Source organism: Lathamus discolor, chromosome 6 (genome assembly GCF_037157495.1).
Source record: "Lathamus discolor isolate bLatDis1 chromosome 6, bLatDis1.hap1, whole genome shotgun sequence".
NCBI lineage: Eukaryota > Metazoa > Chordata > Aves > Psittaciformes > Psittacidae > Lathamus > Lathamus discolor.
The window spans coordinates 50672640-50691423 of NC_088889.1; positions in this window are offsets into that span (position 1 = coordinate 50672640).

Below are 18784 nucleotides of genomic sequence, written 5' to 3' on the forward strand. Positions count from 1 at the left end.
TAGGCTACTGAAGGCTTCATTTAACAGATACTGTTACACATAGTAAACCCAGTGAGAATGGCAGTGGTAATGAAAGGGGTGGAAACAGTTCAGAATGGCCTGTTCATTCTGTAGGAAGCCCTGCCTTGTATTCCAAGGGTAAGTTCAAATTCTCAAGAAGCACATGGAGACTGACTGTCCTTTGCCTCACCTATTGAATTTCATGCTTCTCAGAAGCAAAAGGGGAAGGAGAGTCAGTAACAGTAGCACTAACTAATAAAAGGTTGCATCAGAGGCAAAGCCCTTTCTTAAACTGAGATGGCTCATATACCAATTCTGAGAGGAAACTAAGCTATAAAGCTCCCTGGCAGCACTGCTTAAGGCAAGTGCCAGAACTGTGTGTGTACCTCCAGCATTACTGCTGTGATTTGTGAGGGTGAGGGGAGGGAAAGGCCCAGAAGAAAGCAGAGCATGCTGCATCTTGTCCCTTTCATAGTGTAAGTTAATTTTAAAGTAAAGCGGGTGGGATTCCCTTCCCCCTGCCCCCAAAAAGATGCTGTGTGGTAGGCTTAGTGTGAACACAGGTAAGTAAAAACTAACAAGCAGAGAGCGATGCTTACCCTTTCTGGTATGATTGCTTTTTGGTAGATTTGCTTAGCAAGGGCAAGTTCTTTTAAACTTTCTTTGGGAACTTGGAGCAGACAAACAGGAACTGAAGCAGTCTTTTCTTACTCATAGTCATTGAATGTTAGAGCTAATTTTTAAGCTGACCAAACAGGTGTTTAAATGTATTGGCACTTCTGTAATGGGATATTGACTTGTGAAGCCATATTCCAAAGATTTAGTATAAATGTACTTAATTGCTTCTTAGTGCTTTAACTTTGAAACAGTTAATGGTTGATCTGTTTTGTTTTTCATAAAGGCAGTTTAAAACTAATGATTCATCCTCCTTTCAGTTGATTTGTGAATACAGCTTGTGCTTGAGCTCTTGAAACTTTTGGGTTTTATTTCCAGTTAATGAATTCTAGTCTTAGTGTCCACATTGCCTTACAAGTCACTGGCTAAAGGACCTGCTAGTAAGTGGTGAAAATGTGACTTTTGGTGTAAGCTAAAAATCGGTAACAAACCAACCTTTTACTTTTTAAGGAAGCTGTCCATTGTCTAGCCAGACAGCTAGTCTTGGCTGCCACTTCGAGGTGATCTACTGAGTAGTTGGCATAGAATAAGACTATTTTTGGAGTTACTGTATCTTGGTAATTGATTAGGGAGAAAGTTTATTTCCAGCTGTCATGGTTTTAAATGCTAAACCCAGGACACCAGCCCTAGCCTCAGGGAATGCACTGCAAGGAGAAACAGTGGTGAAAAGCAGCAGCAGCTTGTGCTCTGTGTAATGTGACTCTTAGTCTTTCCACCAAGTGCACGGTTACTTGCCATTGCAGGAAGAAGTTGAGATTACCAGTCAATTCTCGAGAATTGTGTTGGTTTTCTGCTGCTAGGCTCCTCACTTCAGAGCCAGATGCTACCTTGGATAATCCCTGTTTCCCAGCACTAAAGACAGTAACAGGAAAAATTCACCCTGGCTGTTTAGTATACTTTGAAACAACTTTGAGGTGTGACAATAGTGTTCTGAAAAGCAATTACCTGAAAAATGTGACTTTGCAGATCAACTCTTTCCCTTTGTGTGTCTCAGAATTTGCTAATATCAATAAGAACTTCTGCTTCTTGCTCCACTTGGCTGAGGTCACCCTGCAGCTTAAATGGAATGAGCTGTTTCACTCCTTCAGATGGATGTAATTATCCTAGCTGATGATGGCTGTGGAAACTCCTCAAGGGAACTGGGGCTTGCAGCCATTTTGTCCAGGGACCTACATTGTCCTGCAGTTCACTTATGAGATATATGATGGGAAGGAGAGAACCTAGTTTTAATTCTGTGTGAGTCAATAGAACTGGGAACCAAAGAATGTATAGGAGAAGCAAATTCCCAGAATTAAGAAAATTGACTGCCCTTAGCCCAACTGCCAGCACCTCTGACCTTGTCTTCTGCTTTACAATTGCAGTGCTTCAGCTTCCTGAGGGTTCAGCTGATGATGCTGTGTTAAATCCCAATGATTGAATTTGCTGATGCCTCAGGATACCAGTTTGTCTTTTTTGCAGACCACGTCTTCAGCAAGTCATCACAGCTTTCCAGTGTTAGTAAAATCACAAGTCCATCAGCCAGAAGTCAATGGATCCTGCTACCATTTCTCTACCACAACTCAGCTGTCCCAGTGAGATACAGCTTGTGCAGAGAGCTGCCAGGCAGCACAGCACATCTCTACATTGTTTCAGTGGCTTTTAGAAAAGGAGGTAGGTGGAAGAAGCACTGTTTGCTATGCCTTACAGGGACAGTAAGGCGCTTAAGAATTCAAATCCTGCCTTGAAAGATCTTTGAGGCAGCCTTAGGCAAGTTCCTTCAATATGCAGGCATGATTGCCTCTGATGCCAGCCTGCATCTGTGTGAAGTAGCAAATGGAGCATTTCACTAGAGATGAATAAATAGCCGCAATGTTTCTGGCCTGAAATAAAATACAGCATGCAGTCACAGGCTTCTTGCAGGGAGCAACAAGGAGCTACTGTACTTGGTACCCAGGCAGCAAAGCTGATTACTAGCAAACAGGGCAAACCGGCTACTTGGGGTTTTCCGAATCTGAAATTAACTTAACGGCTTTCATTTTCAAAGTCTGCAGAGCTCCTACTGACTCAGCATATTAAGTGCAATTGTATTACAATGTACAAACAAAGCTCTGTGTGTATACATATATGTATGGTTTGTGTTTACCAGTCTCATTAAATAGGGATCAGCCAAAAAAGTCTGAATGCAGGCCAATGAGCCTTTCATGAATACATCAAACCCTGCCTTAGGAGAAAACATCCTGACCCCACGAAGGAGTCAGTTTGATTCCTGGTGTGGTGTAGCACTGGAGTGCTTGTCTGAGGAATGGGGCTAGAAGAGGCAGGGTAAGCAGAGGTGATGGCATTTGTTAAGGTCACATGTGCTCTCTGGTAGAGACAGGAACAGCACACAGCAGTTGAGTTCCAGTCTAGTATGTTTTGTGCTGGCCTAAATATCTTCTCAGAAAGCCTTACAAATGTTGCTTCTGCTCCCAGTCTTAGAGCATGCTACTTTTATTTGTTGTTCCCTTACTGAAATAAAATATGACTCTGGAATCAGCTATCCTTCCTTGTTTTCAAAGCCCACAATGTTTTAGGTGCTATAAAGTCAGGGTTGGCACATGCTGTCTAAAGTAACCTACTGCCAGAACTGAAATGGCACACACCAGAGCTCAGCAGCTCAGGCATACATGAGAATCACCTAGTTCCCACAGTACAGAAGGTACAGCCTTGAATGGGGTCAAAATATTACCAGTTGTGTGTATCCTGCCTTGGAGACTGAGATCTTCCCAGCAAGCAGGACACTTTAATCTCTGGTTGGGTAGACTAAAGTGCTGCCTGCAGTCATCTCAAACATCTGCTGACTTCTGCTCTGGGGTCTGCCATCTGGAAACCCAAGAGTTTCCTCTGCACCTGAGTTTTAATCCCTGCCATTGTACCTCCTCATAACAGCCTCTGTGGAAGATACAGTGCTCTGTTTGTCTTGCCTACATAGACTGAAGGAAGGGGTGTTACAGTGTCTGTGTTAAAACCACAAATCTTTCATGCCGAAAAATCCCACCAAGACCATGCTCTTTTCTTGCTGCATCCCACTGACTCATCATACACTGGAAGTCAGCAGGGACTGGCCCTGTGAGCCTATTGCAGATGTAAATAAAGAGAACAAGGAATAGAAAGGAGGAAGGAAGCCTGCTGTAATTACCCAACACAAAGGTAATTAAATAATATAATAATTTCCTCAGGAAAAGATTATAGAGGATTGTGTGTGATGTCTCAGGCCTGAAGGGCTTAAAAATTCACCTTAGAATGAAAATCTAATTAGAAGGCTACAGGTACAAAGAAAAATGGTTGTTCTGTAAATCACTCAGTAGAGTTGTTTGGAAAAATACTGGTTTCTCTTTAGGAATAAAATAAACCACTCAATGACATTGAACTGTGTTTTGGATGAAGACCCAAGACTCAAAATTTAGGATTTTGAAATTCTTTTCAAGTCTTCTTATTCTACTTTCAAAAGTAAACAAGCTAAAGTAAAATGAAAGTTTGCCATAGCATCGTTGTCTGTTTTCTTTCTGACGTCTCACAGCTAGTTTTGGGTTTTATATGTTTTTGATAGGTTGGTTTATAAATGTGCAGAGTTTTCTATAATAAATGTATAAATAGGCATTTGTATACCTATAAAAGTACTGAGTAACTGGGAGATAACAATGTTTCCTGAGGAGCAGGTGCATGTCATGGTATTGATCCTTTCTACTGTTCCATTTAATCAAAGGAAGACAAAGTACAAAGTATCAAGTCATACCTAAGCATCAGTTTCCATGGCTGCATGCTGCAACTGCATTATATGTGAAGCCACTGTTTGTGTCACAATTTGTGTTCTCACTTCCCAAGAAAATAAAGACAACCCAGAAAGAGGAAGGGACTGAAAAAGAAAGAAAACACTGTGAATAGCAGCTGCACAAATGCCCCTGTTGCACAAGTCCCTGGCTCTCAGTCAGCGTCCTCAGTGCCTTGCTCTGCCGCAGCCCCTCTAGGCCACCATGGCGTGATGCTGGGTACCAGAGCAAGGTGGCAACGTGGCAGGGTGGACCTTCCAGGGAAGGGTCTCCTGCATCTCCAGCTCACATTGCTTCTGCTTTTACCTTGCTGCTTCCGGGCTTGCAGCCTCCCAGCCTTTCAGCTTAGCAGTGTGCAAGAGCTGGCAACAAAGGAGAGAGCTCGCAAATGAACCTGTGGCGCTGGAGTGGGGATCTTGCACAAAGATCCTCTAGGCAGGAATGCCCTGAGGAAGAGGCCGCCAGCATCCTCACTGCCTTCAGACACACAAACTAGGCTTCTTGCATTCGCTTGCACTACGTGTGGCAATACAGGATCCAGAGAAACATAAAAATAGCCTCCCACTGAAATGTTGGACAGTTGCATAGAGTTATAGCTCAGATCTCAGACTTCCTGGCAGCGTTCCCTTTCTTAGATTTACATGTGGGAAAGACCTGAGCTTTCAGAGTTTAACTGTGAGTCGAAGTCTCCATATGTAGCTTTTCAGCTGGACTTATCTCCACTTCCCGTATGGGTTTGTATTAGGCAGCACATAAATTTTGGCACCCCTTACTTCAGCGTAACAAGCAGGTTTGCCCTTATGCTTGAGGACCTTATCATATTAAATCTTAGACTTCTCATGTTAAGATTAAGTCATCTCTGAACTGTGCAATGTGCCAGAAATCTTGGCATGGATTTGACCCAGTATGTAAGGTAATTACTTTCTGTTCTCACTGAATATGTTGCTGTAGGAGTAACCTTAGGTTCGGTGTACTTGTGCTTCATGAATTCCTTCAGTGGTAGAACAGCATAAACTCGACAAAGTGCACGCATTGAATTAGCTTTATTTTGGCAAGCTGTAAGTTATTGCATCGCTGTACAGTCTCTGCCAAAACTGAGTGCTCTGCAAGTACAAGCTTGCTGGCCTTTGAGAAGTATAATGTGTTGATATGTTGGGCTCAAGATACATGTGTAAAGTTGCAAAGGCACAGGGCAGGAGATGTAGGAAGCGTGGGCTTTAAAAGCCCATCCCCAGTGAGTCAGCAGAGCCTAGAGATGATCCTGTGGAGCTTTCTGTGCTTCCAGCTGAAGCAGCAGTGGATGCTGCTGCTTAAAAGTTCTTTCTTAATAGCTGTAACTGGTGCTCAGCAGACCCTGACCGGGGGAGCAGGGCTCGGGACCTAGTGGAGTTCAGTGCTCCTACTTGGTCTCTTTGTTGTAGCTGGAGGACAACTACAAATAATTCTCATTTACAGACGATTTGTCCCAGAAATTGCAACATAGCTTTGCCTGCCCTGGCTCTGCTCCTTCCCCGGTGGAACCTTTGGGTTTAGTAAAATACTGTAAACCTCTCTGAGATTTAGCACTTCCAGAAACAAGTCTGGCCCTTAACAGAAAAGAGCCAAAGCCATCACCTAATGGGTTTCCTTGGCAGCCCGTGTGAAATTAGAGGCTGAATTTGGCAATAATCTTGGGGCAACGTTGTCAAAATGTGTGCTGGGGAGGTCAGAACAGAATTAGAGACTGAGGTCAATAAAATACATCGTGCACTTACAGGGCCCTGGCAGGGTTACTGAGATCAGCCTTTTGGAGGGAGTTTCCTGGGCAGGATTTGTTGGAAGGGGAAGTCCAGAAGAAATGACATTACGTTGTCTCCTGAAAGGCTTCTGCTGTCCAGGCTCCGGACAGTTGCCATACTGCTGATCAGCAGTACAAACACAGAACCAGTGTTGGTTTGGTCTGGTTTTAATTTACAAGCAAAGATTTATTCTACTTTAAAAGCTCATGGCACTATTAAGCAAATGCTCTGGAATACGTCCCACCTGTTAGTTGGTGTTTGAGCTGCAGGGATTGGGTTTTTGGACTAGCTGCTCTCCCAAAGAATTTCACACTTCAGGGCTGGAGGGGTTTGCTTGCCATCCACAGCTGCTCATACAGCATGAACCTTGTGTACATGCAGGGCATGCTGCAGTCTGCACCAGCTGAATTCATTCCAGGGCTCTTCTTATCAATACCTGTTAATGCTCACTTGAATGTATTTTTCCAGCTGTCAGTATTGCTTAACTAACTAACTAACTAAAAATGTTAGATCGCTGCCCTTGGAGATGGGGCTCCACGGAACATTTGCAGATTTCTTTTGAGTGAGAGTAAGAGAAACTCAATGTGCATTAGTGGTGCTGAGCTGCTGGCGTGGGGCTGCGGGACTCCAGTGGGAGCCCCATGCCTATCATCATATGTTGTATGCAGAAAAAGTGCAAGCTACTTGACAGAGCTCTGCCCACGTAACCCAAACCTGCCCTCCCCCCTCCATACCCATTCTGCCGGTGGGATTACTGTGGTGAGGGCAGAGCTGCTATTTTTGGCTCACAGTGCTGTCTGTAACTGTCTGGAGACCACAAGGGGCTGTCCCCAAGCCAATGCTCTGCTTTGAAGCCAGATTCTGGGTTAGCTTCCCAGTGCATCGGGGCTGGAGCCCCAGCCAGCTTCATGGTGTTTCTCTAGGCCTCCCTTTATGGGCTAGAAAATCTCTGTACTGTTAAAACGACATTACAGAAATAGGCTGCGTGGATCGCAGATGTCTTCTGTGTCTCTGTGGATGCTTAAAACCAAGATTTGTGATGTTCGAATGCCCAAACTTGCCACTCAGGTGAGGCTCGTGTTTTCTGAGGTGTAGTCAGGCTTTGGGGGAGATGAGGTGCCTCTAAGCTGTCAGATTGGGTCTCCAACTGCTGGGGCACCAAAAGCACCCAATGGGCTTAATTTTTTTCTGTCCCTCTTGCCCAGCTGTGTTTGGATGGCAAAAGCACCCCTGTAGCACCAGGGCTGGCTCCAGGAGAGGGCAACAGAAGGGTTCATTGCCCAAGGCTGAGCGAACCAGTGCCCTTTTTTCTCTTCAAAGAACAAGCTGAAGCTTGTGCTTGGCTGGATCACTGGTACCTCTTGGGGAGACCTCCTGCTGGAGTCTATTTGGCTCACCATAACATTTCCTCCTTTTGCTTACACCACTTCTTCCTCTCCCACCTCATCCCCCATGCAAGCACCTCATTTCCAACATGTCATTACCCCCATCGCAACCACAGCAAGATACTGATTACGGCAGAAGCTGGACGGTGCATCCATTCAGGTCAGGAATTCCTCCCTTCTGGCTGGAGGGTATGTTGTATTTGCTGTTAGGCCTCCAGCGTGCTCCTGGCAGACAGAAAGTGCCAAGCAGAGATGGCTGGAGGGGAGCCAGTGGTCACAGGAAGCTGGGCTTCCCCTGTGTCAGATGGAAAAGGAAGCTGCTGGGAGCGAGCATGAGCTCCTTGTGCCTGCTGGGATCATAAGCCAGGCTCAGCTGCAGGGGGATGCTCATGGGGCACCGGCAGGTTCCCAGCAGGGAAAAGCTGAGTCTCAGCTCTCACCAGCTGTCACACGAGTGGGTGTGCAGGGAGACAGGGCTATGGACAAAGCAAGGTGGATGAAACACATTTCCTTTGGCCCCTACGCCAACTCTCAGGGACGCAGGAAACTCAGACTTCTGTTTCTCCAAAGGGTTCAATTGCCTTTTATCGCCTTCCACTCTACCAGCTTCCTGGGTTTTGTTTTGTTCATAATCGTTTTAACCCAGGATTGCCAACATTATGCTGCTACCAGGTAACAGCCTTCATCTTCTCATTTCTGCCACAGCCACATGGTGATTGGACAAGACGCATGGTCTCCTAGCAGGCTCCTAGGTGAGAAATGGTTTGTTCAGAGTTCAGCCGCACTCCCACATGGAGCAAAGCCTGTGTCTGTGACTAATGAGCAAAACCAGGGCTCTGCAGGCTTAAATTCTCTTACTTCTTTTGTAACAGGCTTTCTGTGTGATTGTGGTCAGCGTGCCCTTATCTCTCGCATGAAAGAACGTTCACCTCCCAGCTAGTTTGTTGGAAAAGTTCAATCAGCCATGAAGGCACTTAGATTCAGGGATGTAAGCCTTGGAAAATGAGGTAAGTGGTGTGTGGGAAGTGGATACTTATCTAGAGCCAAGCAGACCGAGGAAGCTCACAGGTCAGGCTGATGCTGCTGTTCTGCTCTGGCCAGGGTCTGACTGCTCCTCCTTCGGATCGTTGTCATCTTGCTGATGCTGCTGCAGGCCCTGTGAGAGCTGACACAGGGACACAGGGATGCTGCCTGGTCCCCTGCAGTTTATTGACTTAAACACATTTTGTTTATGTGGGGTTAATACAGGGGGAAGGAAGAGCGATTTCTCACTCCTGGCTGTTGGTACATCCCAATGCTTTGCTTGCCTGGATGGGGCCATGGCCCACCACTGCCCGATGGAGCTGGATGAGGACCATATGGCAGTGGTGTGACGTGAGGAAGCAGTCATGGAACTGGCCCAAGAGCATAGTACTTGTCCTTGCAAGCACAAAACCCCCCTAAAACATAGGATGAGTTCCCAGAGGGATCATATCCCATTGTGGAGCGTGTAAGTGATGTATGGAGGTACATGGCTAGGTGTGAGAGACACACTTTCTGCCTCCCTGCTTTTGACCTCCTAGTGGATGTGATGGTTTAATCTAGCCCTGGGACTCCAGTTTGGGTGTGAGGGGTTGCTCAGCCTCAGGTCCTGCATGGTGGAAGCAAGTTTTGGGCAAGATCCTTGGGATTTCCGAAGGGCTGAGTACAGCTGAGGAGGGTCAACAGGGGTAGCACCTTCCATCCAGCGTCATCACAAACATTCCCGATGAGGGGTTGCTCTTGTCAGGGCTGCTTTGGCCATCCAATTAGGAACAATCACATGCTTGTTTTTCCAGAGAAGCCATGGCTTCCAGTTTTACTAGCAGCAGCCACTTCCATGCAGGGAGGGGAGAAAAGATGGGGACAGGCAGGTAGGCTGTTTTGCTTTACCTGCAAACACGGCTGAGCCAGAGCATCATCATGCTGAATCGCCAGGATTAGCACCATCCTAGATTTGATTTTTCCAGTCAACAGCAGGGAGAGAGGCACCATCCAGATCTGGTTTGGCCCTTGGAAGGTTTGAACTGCACAGACCAGGACAAGGGGACCCCAGGAGGGCCAGCTGCTGCAGGCAGGGGAGGAAAGGCGCATGTTTGTGTGAGCTTTTGGGTGGCTTTTGCTCACCCAAAGGGTCCATGTGGGGTGTGAAAAGCATGTGGGGAGGACCACATCCTGATTTCTCACCTGCCCCCTCCAACTCCACCATGTGATGCAAGCAAGCAACAGCCACGTACCTGATGTAGCTGTCCTTGAGTGCAAACTCCTCACCTTAAGGAGAGAAATCCTCCTTCTTCAGCCTCTCCATCTCAGCTGTGTGTAGGGGAGAGACTGTCTTCATTGCAGCACATGATGCCCGTGGGGAGAAATCCTCCTGCTGCTGGTCCGAAGCTAAACTTGCACCAGGCCTCTGGGATGGATCCTGTGCTATACTGAACCTGCTGGCACCAGCAAAGCAGTTGCTCATTGATTTGATGCTGGTACCTGCATGAGTGCCTGGCACTACAAAGCTGGGAGAGGAGCTTGGAAAAGGAAGCACAAACCCTGGAAAAAACAAGGAATAATCCCATGTCATTAAGACGTCTCGCTGAAGCCACCCAGACCAAACGCAAGAGCCTTTGTGTTCCTATTCTGTATCGGTGCTGCCTTGGGGCTGTTCCTGGTCACTGCTGGTTCCCTGAGACTCTCCAGTGGGTCACCAGGCCTTTTTCTGCTACTCCAGTAGGGCATTCTGCTTCACAATCCCAAGAACACCATTGCCTGCAGTTACTATGGGTAGGCAGGAGACGCTGCGTAGAGCCTTGCGCCTGCAGTTACCTTTCAGAGCTCTCCCAGGCACACCCAGACCGGTTGGACACACCAACAACCAGGACCAGCAATTGCGTGGAAATGAATCTCCAACTCATGTTAATAGCTCCAAACCTAAAGGTGCCGGAGGCCACTTACAGAAGCTTTGAGAGTTTGAGGAGTAAAATTATCTTAATAGTTTAAATGTGTAAGCACACTGGCATGTTATACTGAGGGTGGAATTGTCACCAGTAAGCCAGAGGCCGGCTTCTTCTCCATGTGTTTGCCTTGAGACGGGGAAATCTGCATGAGAGAGAAATGAAGGTTGTGGCTCTGGGCTTTGATAGCTCTAGTGATATTTTCCTGATGGAATTTGCAAAGCTATCTCCCACCTGTCTGCACTCCTGCGTGCATTTAAGTATTTTGTACTTGTTTATTTATTGATCTAGAAAACAAGATACGTGTTTGTATGTAAACGCTATGGATTTATTTGCAAGCCATCTTCTTCCTCAGCTCAGCACTGCTTGGTTCCCTCTGGATTCAGACCTGTTGCCCATGGTTCTCATGCAAAGAGCCTGATCATCTTAAACTGAAATTCAGAGGAAAGCTATCCACTGTAGAAGACACGGTGTGTCCCCAAAGAGGCTGGAGAAAGCCTCTGCCCCAAGTGTGGCAGCAGCCAGGGTGACAGGCGTCCCGTGTCAGGAAAGGGATGCTGCTGCTGCTGTGTCTGGACAGCTTTGGAGATCGAAGCCTGGAAGGGCTGAAGATGGTCATGGATGAAAGGAAGAAAGCCCAGAGCCAGCCACACCACACCTGGCCTCTGCAGGGAGGGAGGGACAGAGGAGGAGAAAACCAGTGACTGCTGTTACCTCCTTGCAGCGATGTGATGCTGTTTACCTGAACAGCTTCCACCACCCAGAAACCACCATCCTGTCCATCTCCTGCGAGCACCCCTGGGTCATCACCCACTCTTATCATCCTGCGTGGGCTTTGCACCTCGGGTAGTTGAATCCTGGCCTCTTTGTGATGCCTCATCCCAACTCTGCTCTCTGGCATAGAGCAAGCATCTAGTCCTGTTTCTTCCATGGGGAAGAAAGCTGGAAAGAGCCTGGCCTTGCTTGAGAGCTGTGTTTAAGCTCAGGCTGGGCAGTGAGTGAAATGTGCAGCAGAGCCCAACAGCTCTGCTGCAGTGGGAGAGCGAGCACACCAAACCAGCTGCTCCCCTTGCCCTGGGTCATGCAAGAGGGGCTCTCTTTCAGCCTTCCCCCCCCATGCACTGGCTCTTCTCTTAATTAGAGAGGAGCAGCTGTGAGCCTCTAATAGCCGTTCTGTGCTGAGCAGCTGCCGCCGGTATTTTGGTGCTGGCTCCTCTTCCCTGTTGCTGAGCCAGCCCTCCCCTGGTGCGGTGCTGCGCAGCACAGCAGCGTGCCTGGGCTTCCTTCTCCTGCAGGGAGCCCTGGCCAGCTGTGGGAAGGTCACCAGGAACAAAAGGAATTCATCCGCTGGAAACCACGGGCACTGACAGAGGCACAGGCAGGAGGGGGAGGAGAAATCGGGTCGTCACCAGTCGTGGGGGCAGGAGACAGGATGGGGAAGTCTTGCTATTGCTTCTTTTTCAGTAAAGCTTTACGAGGCGGGTAAAGGAGAAGCGAGTGATGTCTAGCATTTGGTCGAGTGGGAGGAGAGGTTTTGCTGCCGTTTCCCTGGGAAATGGCCTGCCAGTGTTTTCACTTCCCTCAGCAACGGACTTCATAAGCACCGCCACTCTCCTTAACGCACCTGGAAACAGGAGCAAAGGTCGCTGTTGCGTGCTGCGATTCCTATCTGCTGTGTTTTGCTTGTGGCCTGAGGAACTGAAGCACCCCAGCAGCCCTATTTATGAGAGGTCAACATCTGAATTTGCCATCCAGAGCTTACACAGGCTACTTGTACTACCCACGGGGGGGCTGAGGGGCAATGGAGGGTGGAAACCGAGTGCATAAGGGCTGTGGTGAGGCTGGTTGCTGACCTGATGCACCAGTGCTTTGCCCCTCCTTCCCTGTTGTGGGAACATACAGAACCAATCCTGTTTCCCTCATAGGATCTTGTCAGTATGTTATTGACCTGTGCTTGCGCTCGCGGGATCAGTACCATGTCTGTTAGTATTGCCACACAGACAGGCATCTGCTGAATCGCCTTGCTTTTGTGCAGAGCAATTCACAAAGCAGCTCATGGCCTTCCCAGATGAAAGGACACTGGAAATGGGATCCACCTGAGATTTTCCCACATGCTTGTTTTTTCCATCCCACTTGCTGTCCTCCATATATCACTGCTTCACAACTGCTGGCTGCCTCCTGGTCACTTGCTCTTCTGCTTATTGCTTTCGGACGATGCCTCACAGGAGATGCCTGGGGATAGTATCAGACTGGGTTAAGCACCCAATGATATTTCCCACACAATGTTCTTCCAGCCTCCTGCCATATGCAGTTCAGGGCCTTACTTGCTTCTAATAAGCCTCGGTGATGTTTTTAATTCCATTTATTCATTCAATTGACTGTTTAAGCTGTGTCAGATGCTAGCTTCCACAATATCCCCTACCAAGTAGTTCTCCCATCCAGCACAAGAACTATCTCCTTTAGTTAGCTGACTTCTCACATGATAGTTTAATTTTTCCTTGCCTAGATCCTGAACTGGGAAGGGAACAGCAGAATCATTCTCTGTTCACCTTCTCCAGACTCTGTCCTGTCCATCAGGCACCCTTTCCCTGGCTGAGTATTGTCACTCCTCTTACAGAGATTGCTTCAGATCTCTTCCCAACTTTGATCCCTTTCCCTGGGCCTTATCCTGCTCTTTCCTGCAACCATGAGACTCTGCTACCTAGGGCCATGCCTGTCTGGTTCACTTGGGCTGGCTTGTTGGGTTTGATCCAGAAAAAACCCATTGTGAAGTTATGGGATCAGCACCTGGCTGGCTCGGTTGCTATGATGACACTGGCATCTGGGAGGCCACTAGCTTGATGTGCTTATTGTGCTGCTGGGAAGCGTGCTGGCCAGTAGTCACGAAAGGGTTGGCTCAGCAGGCAGCTTCGTCAGATAAGGAGCTCTGGGTGCCTTCCTTTCAGCTGTGCCTGCTGAAACAGCCACTCATTTGCAGGCCTGTTCAGGCAGGAAGCCACTCCATGACCTGTAGTTTGTAGAGCCAATTCTGGGAGGTCTAAAGGAGACTTTGGGAAAAGGAGGAGAGACAGGGAGAAGGCAGACTTGTTGGTCTGTTGGGCGGGCGTAACAGCCTGATGTGTCTCTGTAACAGGAGATAAGTCTCTGGAAACTTGGAAAAAGAGACCTGGAGAGTTTGTAACCTGCCCTGGGAAAGAACCTGACAGTCCTAGGAAGAAGCAGCAGCTTAGGCTGGGCTCTTCTCTGTGTTGCTTTGCTCCAAGATAAATGGTCTGTTGCACTATTGCTCGGCATAGCATTTCAGCCTTGCTTAGCATGGGTAATCAAAATGAGGACTAGAGGAAGGGATCCAGTGCCCTTAGGATAAGAAACCCTTAAGAGTTTTGTCACCCTTTTCAGGAGAGGACTGAACCCATCTGGAAAGGAGAAGGGATGGGGAGCTCATGTATGAGCAGCCCTTCCTGTCCATGCCTTTACACCTGTTCACAATAAAGATCTGGTAGGGAGCAACACTTGCTGTCCTTCTTTTCTTGATTGCTTAGGATGAGATTAAAACACTAATCATGCCAGAAAAATAAACATTTTACCCACCTCTAGCAAGCAAGAGCAGCCAAGAAACTGTGCTCAGCTTTGGGTAAGAAATTGCTGTTTGTTTATGCATCCCAAAACAAGCTGCAAAGCAGAAATCAGTTTGGTCAGACTTCCTGCACAGAAACCCTTCATATTCATGATTTCTTTACCGCATAAGAAGCTGATGTATTTCCTTCTCTGATTTCTCACCACCGACGGGGTGGGACACTGCAAAACATACCACTAGCAACCACTGCTGGAGTTACAAACAGCAAAGAACAGGAGGTGACTGGCAGAAATACTCTCCTGTGGGTGAGACCTGAATCTCAGTCTAAATAAACACCTCCCAATAATTTGATTCCTGAAAAAAGTGAGACTAGGAGGAGGAGCCTTTAAAACTGACAGAGGAATTTAACTCACTAGCAACCTGCAAAAAGGTACTGTCTTTAGACTAGCAAATCTTCTTCCTAGAAGGGGGCCTTATAACACCACCTCCTCCTCCTGTGCCAGCCAGTCCTTATACTTACGACTCTGAGCCTCCTTCCACTAGTAGGCTTAGCAGACCCCTAGAACCTCCAGGCAAAGAACATAGCCAGAGTTTGCCCATAGGTACAAGTGCCTATAATGTCTCTGTGCTCACCCAGCAAGTACCAAGCCACCAGTACAGATGTCTGCCTTGACATCTGTGATCCTTGGGCATTCTCTCAGTGCATACAATAGCAGGAAGGTTAAAGTATTCAATGTCTGTTTTCGTGAAGGGGAATAGTAACCGAGCATCACCACATCAGTGAGGGGAACAGCACATTTCTGATGGTGCAGAGTGGGCCTTCGGGGCAGGGAAGTTCTGGAGAGTCTGTGAGCCAAGGACACCTTGGCATTACCAGCTAGACCCTGGCATCCTCCTGTGATAACAACCTGAAGGCAGAGAAGTCTTGCCTGCTCCCTTGCAAGGGCACGAGTGAGCAAGGGAGGGACAGGAGACCAGTCACAGACTGGTGTGTCCTAGAAAAGCCTCCTAAGGCTGTTAACCACCAGTGAGTTCTCTGTGAGGCAGTGTACACCGTCATCTTCAAACTCACTAACTGGCTGTTGTTCACCCGACAGAAGGCATTTTCAAGAACCTGCACAGCAGATACTTAAGAGCACACAGTGGAGCTGCATGTCTCCCTAACCATTATGCCTAATCCAGCTCTCACGGGCCTTGGTTAAAGTCACCATACACGTGCCATGCCACCGCCGATGCGCTAAGAAATTGGTTTGCTGTACTAGAAGAACAAGTTACCGCCCTGCTCAGCAAGACAGGAGCCAATATTGATGAAGCTGACTCAGAACAGGGCATATGTGGGGAACAACGTGGTGGAGAGGGTGCGGACTAATTAACTCCAGCAAAACCGTGGAGGGATGGTGTTTTGGATGCCCCCTTGGAAAATCTGGTCTCAAGGTGACAGGGAAAGCTGCTCCACATACAGCTTCCTTGCAGCTCCTGGGAAAGGTCCAGCAGGCACTGTAGGACACAAAGGAGAAAGACCAAGCTGCTAGATGCTTGTAGGAGAGCATCCATAACCCCTTGCTGCTCTTGGTGAAACCCATCCATAATGATATGTGAAATCATCTCAGCTCTGCAAGCCCATAAAAAGCACACGATGAATAAGAGGGCTAAGAGTAACATGCTTTTCATCTGGTTTTGTTATGCAGTTGTTTCAACTCTTCTTTCTCTATTCAAAACAATAGGATCTCATTGAGTTTTCTTTTTAACAAGTATGTCCTGTGGATGTTGGAGCTGGGGTTGTTGCAGCTGGATGCCAGCAGGGAATGGGAAGTCTTTGCATGTGCTACTAGAGCTAGATCCATAGTCTCAGCTGTGCCAATGCCATTTTATGCCAGGCATAAAATCCAAGAGCCTAAGGATGCTTTAAACACTTAGGGGGAATGAGCCACCTGAAAAGCAGGAGTGATTCTCTCTTTCAGAAGATGGTGCTAAGTTACATGCAGATTACAGAGCCAAGAACTGTGGAGGGAGGTGAGAAAGGAGACAAAACACCATCGTGTTGAGCTTTCCTTCCCCCCTCACCTCTTTTCACTCCTTACCCCACCTGTGCTTTGATGATTTTCCCGGAGAAGCCTTGGATCAGTTCCATTCTGCCCCTCCAGCCTTGGGAGCTCCGCTTGCTCTCTACCATGCCAGCCAAATCTGGCCAGATTTCTTCCCCAGAGCATTCATTAGCTGACTCTAACCCACCTTGCTGGGATTATAGCTATCTTTGATCCTGCTGCAGTTAGGAGACATGCCACGTAGCATATCTAATTTAGATTTGCTTTGCATCCTATAGCACGGGTGGGGGAGTGGATCTCCTGGGAGCCTGTTCTGAAGAAAGCAGCAGCTCCCCACTGCAGCCAGAGATGAACAAAACAGTCTTTATTTTCCCTCTTTGTGGGAGGTGCCACAGAGAAAACTCTTTGGTGCTTTATATTCCAATTATCACCAAGTGCAGCCTCACTACTTGATTTGCGGTTATGCACGTTAGAGATGAGCCGGTGCATTGAACTCAGCTACAAGGAGTCAATTAGCTAAACTAAACCTAGAAGTCATGGCAAGCAATGTTTCCTAGACAATTATAGCATGGCCTGCGGAGTATTCCTGTACCCAGAAGCAGACGTGATTTAATCACCTGTAAAGCATATTTAGGGTCTGAACTAAACGTCTAAGTGAAGTGCGAAACAAGGCAAAACCAATGTGCATGATGTAAGGAAGAGCTGGCTTTGCAGGATGCTTTGGATCTGTACACTGTCCTGATGCCATGTTGTGGTTCTCGGAATGTCATAATTACCAGTAAGGTAGCAACACCAGAGGATTGCATGAGTTGTTTGTAGGGTGCATGTGCAACCAACATCTGTGCTGCTGCTTTATTTCCCCTCTGCAGATACCAGGGTCAGGCAGCCTTTCTTAGGACTTTTTTTGCTTTTCTGCTCTGGAACATGTTCAAGGGCTTGAGGAACTGCCAACAATTCACCTCTCCCACTGCATACCTGCCTTTAATTGCAAACGAGATAGGTCAAGATACAATGTTGACCAGTCAAAGTTTCCACCCCTCCAGCACACCTGAACCCCATGTGCCACTGATGTGCCCTCCAGCTTGGAAAGGCTTATCATTCACTCAGGCTGCTGACCCAGCATGTTTCTTCCTCCTGCTAGGGGCTGTGTTTCCTCCCTTGGTGGGTGCAGCTGGCTTTAGCTGAGAGGTAAGACATAATCATAAAGCAGTCAACTGGTAAGTCATTGCTAACATGGGGACCCGTGTTCTGCCAGTAGCTGTGGTGTGGGTGCGAGACAAGCGGGAGAAGTGAGGAAGGAGGGGCTGCGATGCTGTTGCCCAGGAAGAGAAAGGGAAGATGTTTGTGGTTTGTTTGCAGCTGTGAGCAGGGGAATGGGCAAAGTAGTTTAAAGTTCTTCTTACTTTGTGGGGAGAGGGACTTTCCCCCTTAGTTTATGGGGTTTTTTTGTTGGTGTGTGTTTTCCCTATTGGTAAAATAGATGACATGGAAAGGAGATGCTGGGGAGGAAGGGGTAACTGAGGAGCTAAGCTGACTGAAAGGTACATATGCTTGAAATGATAATAGAAAGTCATAATTTTCTATGCAAAAGAGGAATTCAGGCAAGAAATAACTCCCTTTCAGACTATTTTAGTAGAGGATTGGGAGTGACTCAGATGGCAAGCACTGTGTTTGGAGAAAGTGGGGAGCTGTGGTTAACCCTTCAAACACAGCTGGCTTGATTTCCACTTCCAGATTGAAGTGGAGCACTGAAATTGCAGTTTGTTAGCATCTGCATTATTTGGAGCTGGTGCGTGGGGCCTTGCTGTGCTGGAGCTCCTTCCCCAAAAGCCCAGGCAGCAAAAGAGCAGTCAGGGCTGCTGTGACACAATGCTCTTCCAAAGCCAGTACCAGGTTCAGGTGGGGTATGACCTGTTCACGAGGCCAGCAAGTTTTGCTTAACCGCTCCTGGCAGCGTTAACTGGAACACCGTGACCACCCTGCCCGAGGTCATATGCTGCCATGAACGGAAAAATAAGTTTATTGCAGCACGCTAAACTCCTGGCAGAAGCCTTAAGTTTTAACACCCTCTAAAGCAGTGCTGCTGTTACTGAGATTTAAAACACAAACCTGCTCTCTCTCGATTTAAGTTCTCTGCTATTCGATCTCAAGGAGCATGTTTTTAAGCTTCTTGTATTTGCTAAAACCTGAAAGTCATGCCTGGTTTTCTTATTTTGGCCTCTTAATTTTACCTGTAAGCTTCGTTACACCAGGTGAAACCTAACCCTTGCTAGCAGAAAGTCAGTATTTGTAAACCACTGGTACAGTGGGCCCAACCATCTGCCCTGAAAGAACCAGAATGTGGCTGTGGTATCCCAGGAGCTGCTGAGTGCTCCAGCTGTGAACTGGTATGAGCAAGACTTTGATTGCCAGCCTAATACCTTAGCCCACATGAAAGGTTTGTGACTCAATTGCTGCCTACTCACTTTAGCTTAAAATGGTGAAGACCCACACAACTAAAATGTGGAAGCACATTGCTCTGCACTTCAACTCTCACAAAGACATGGTTGTGACAAGGTTTGTCAGAGAAGTGA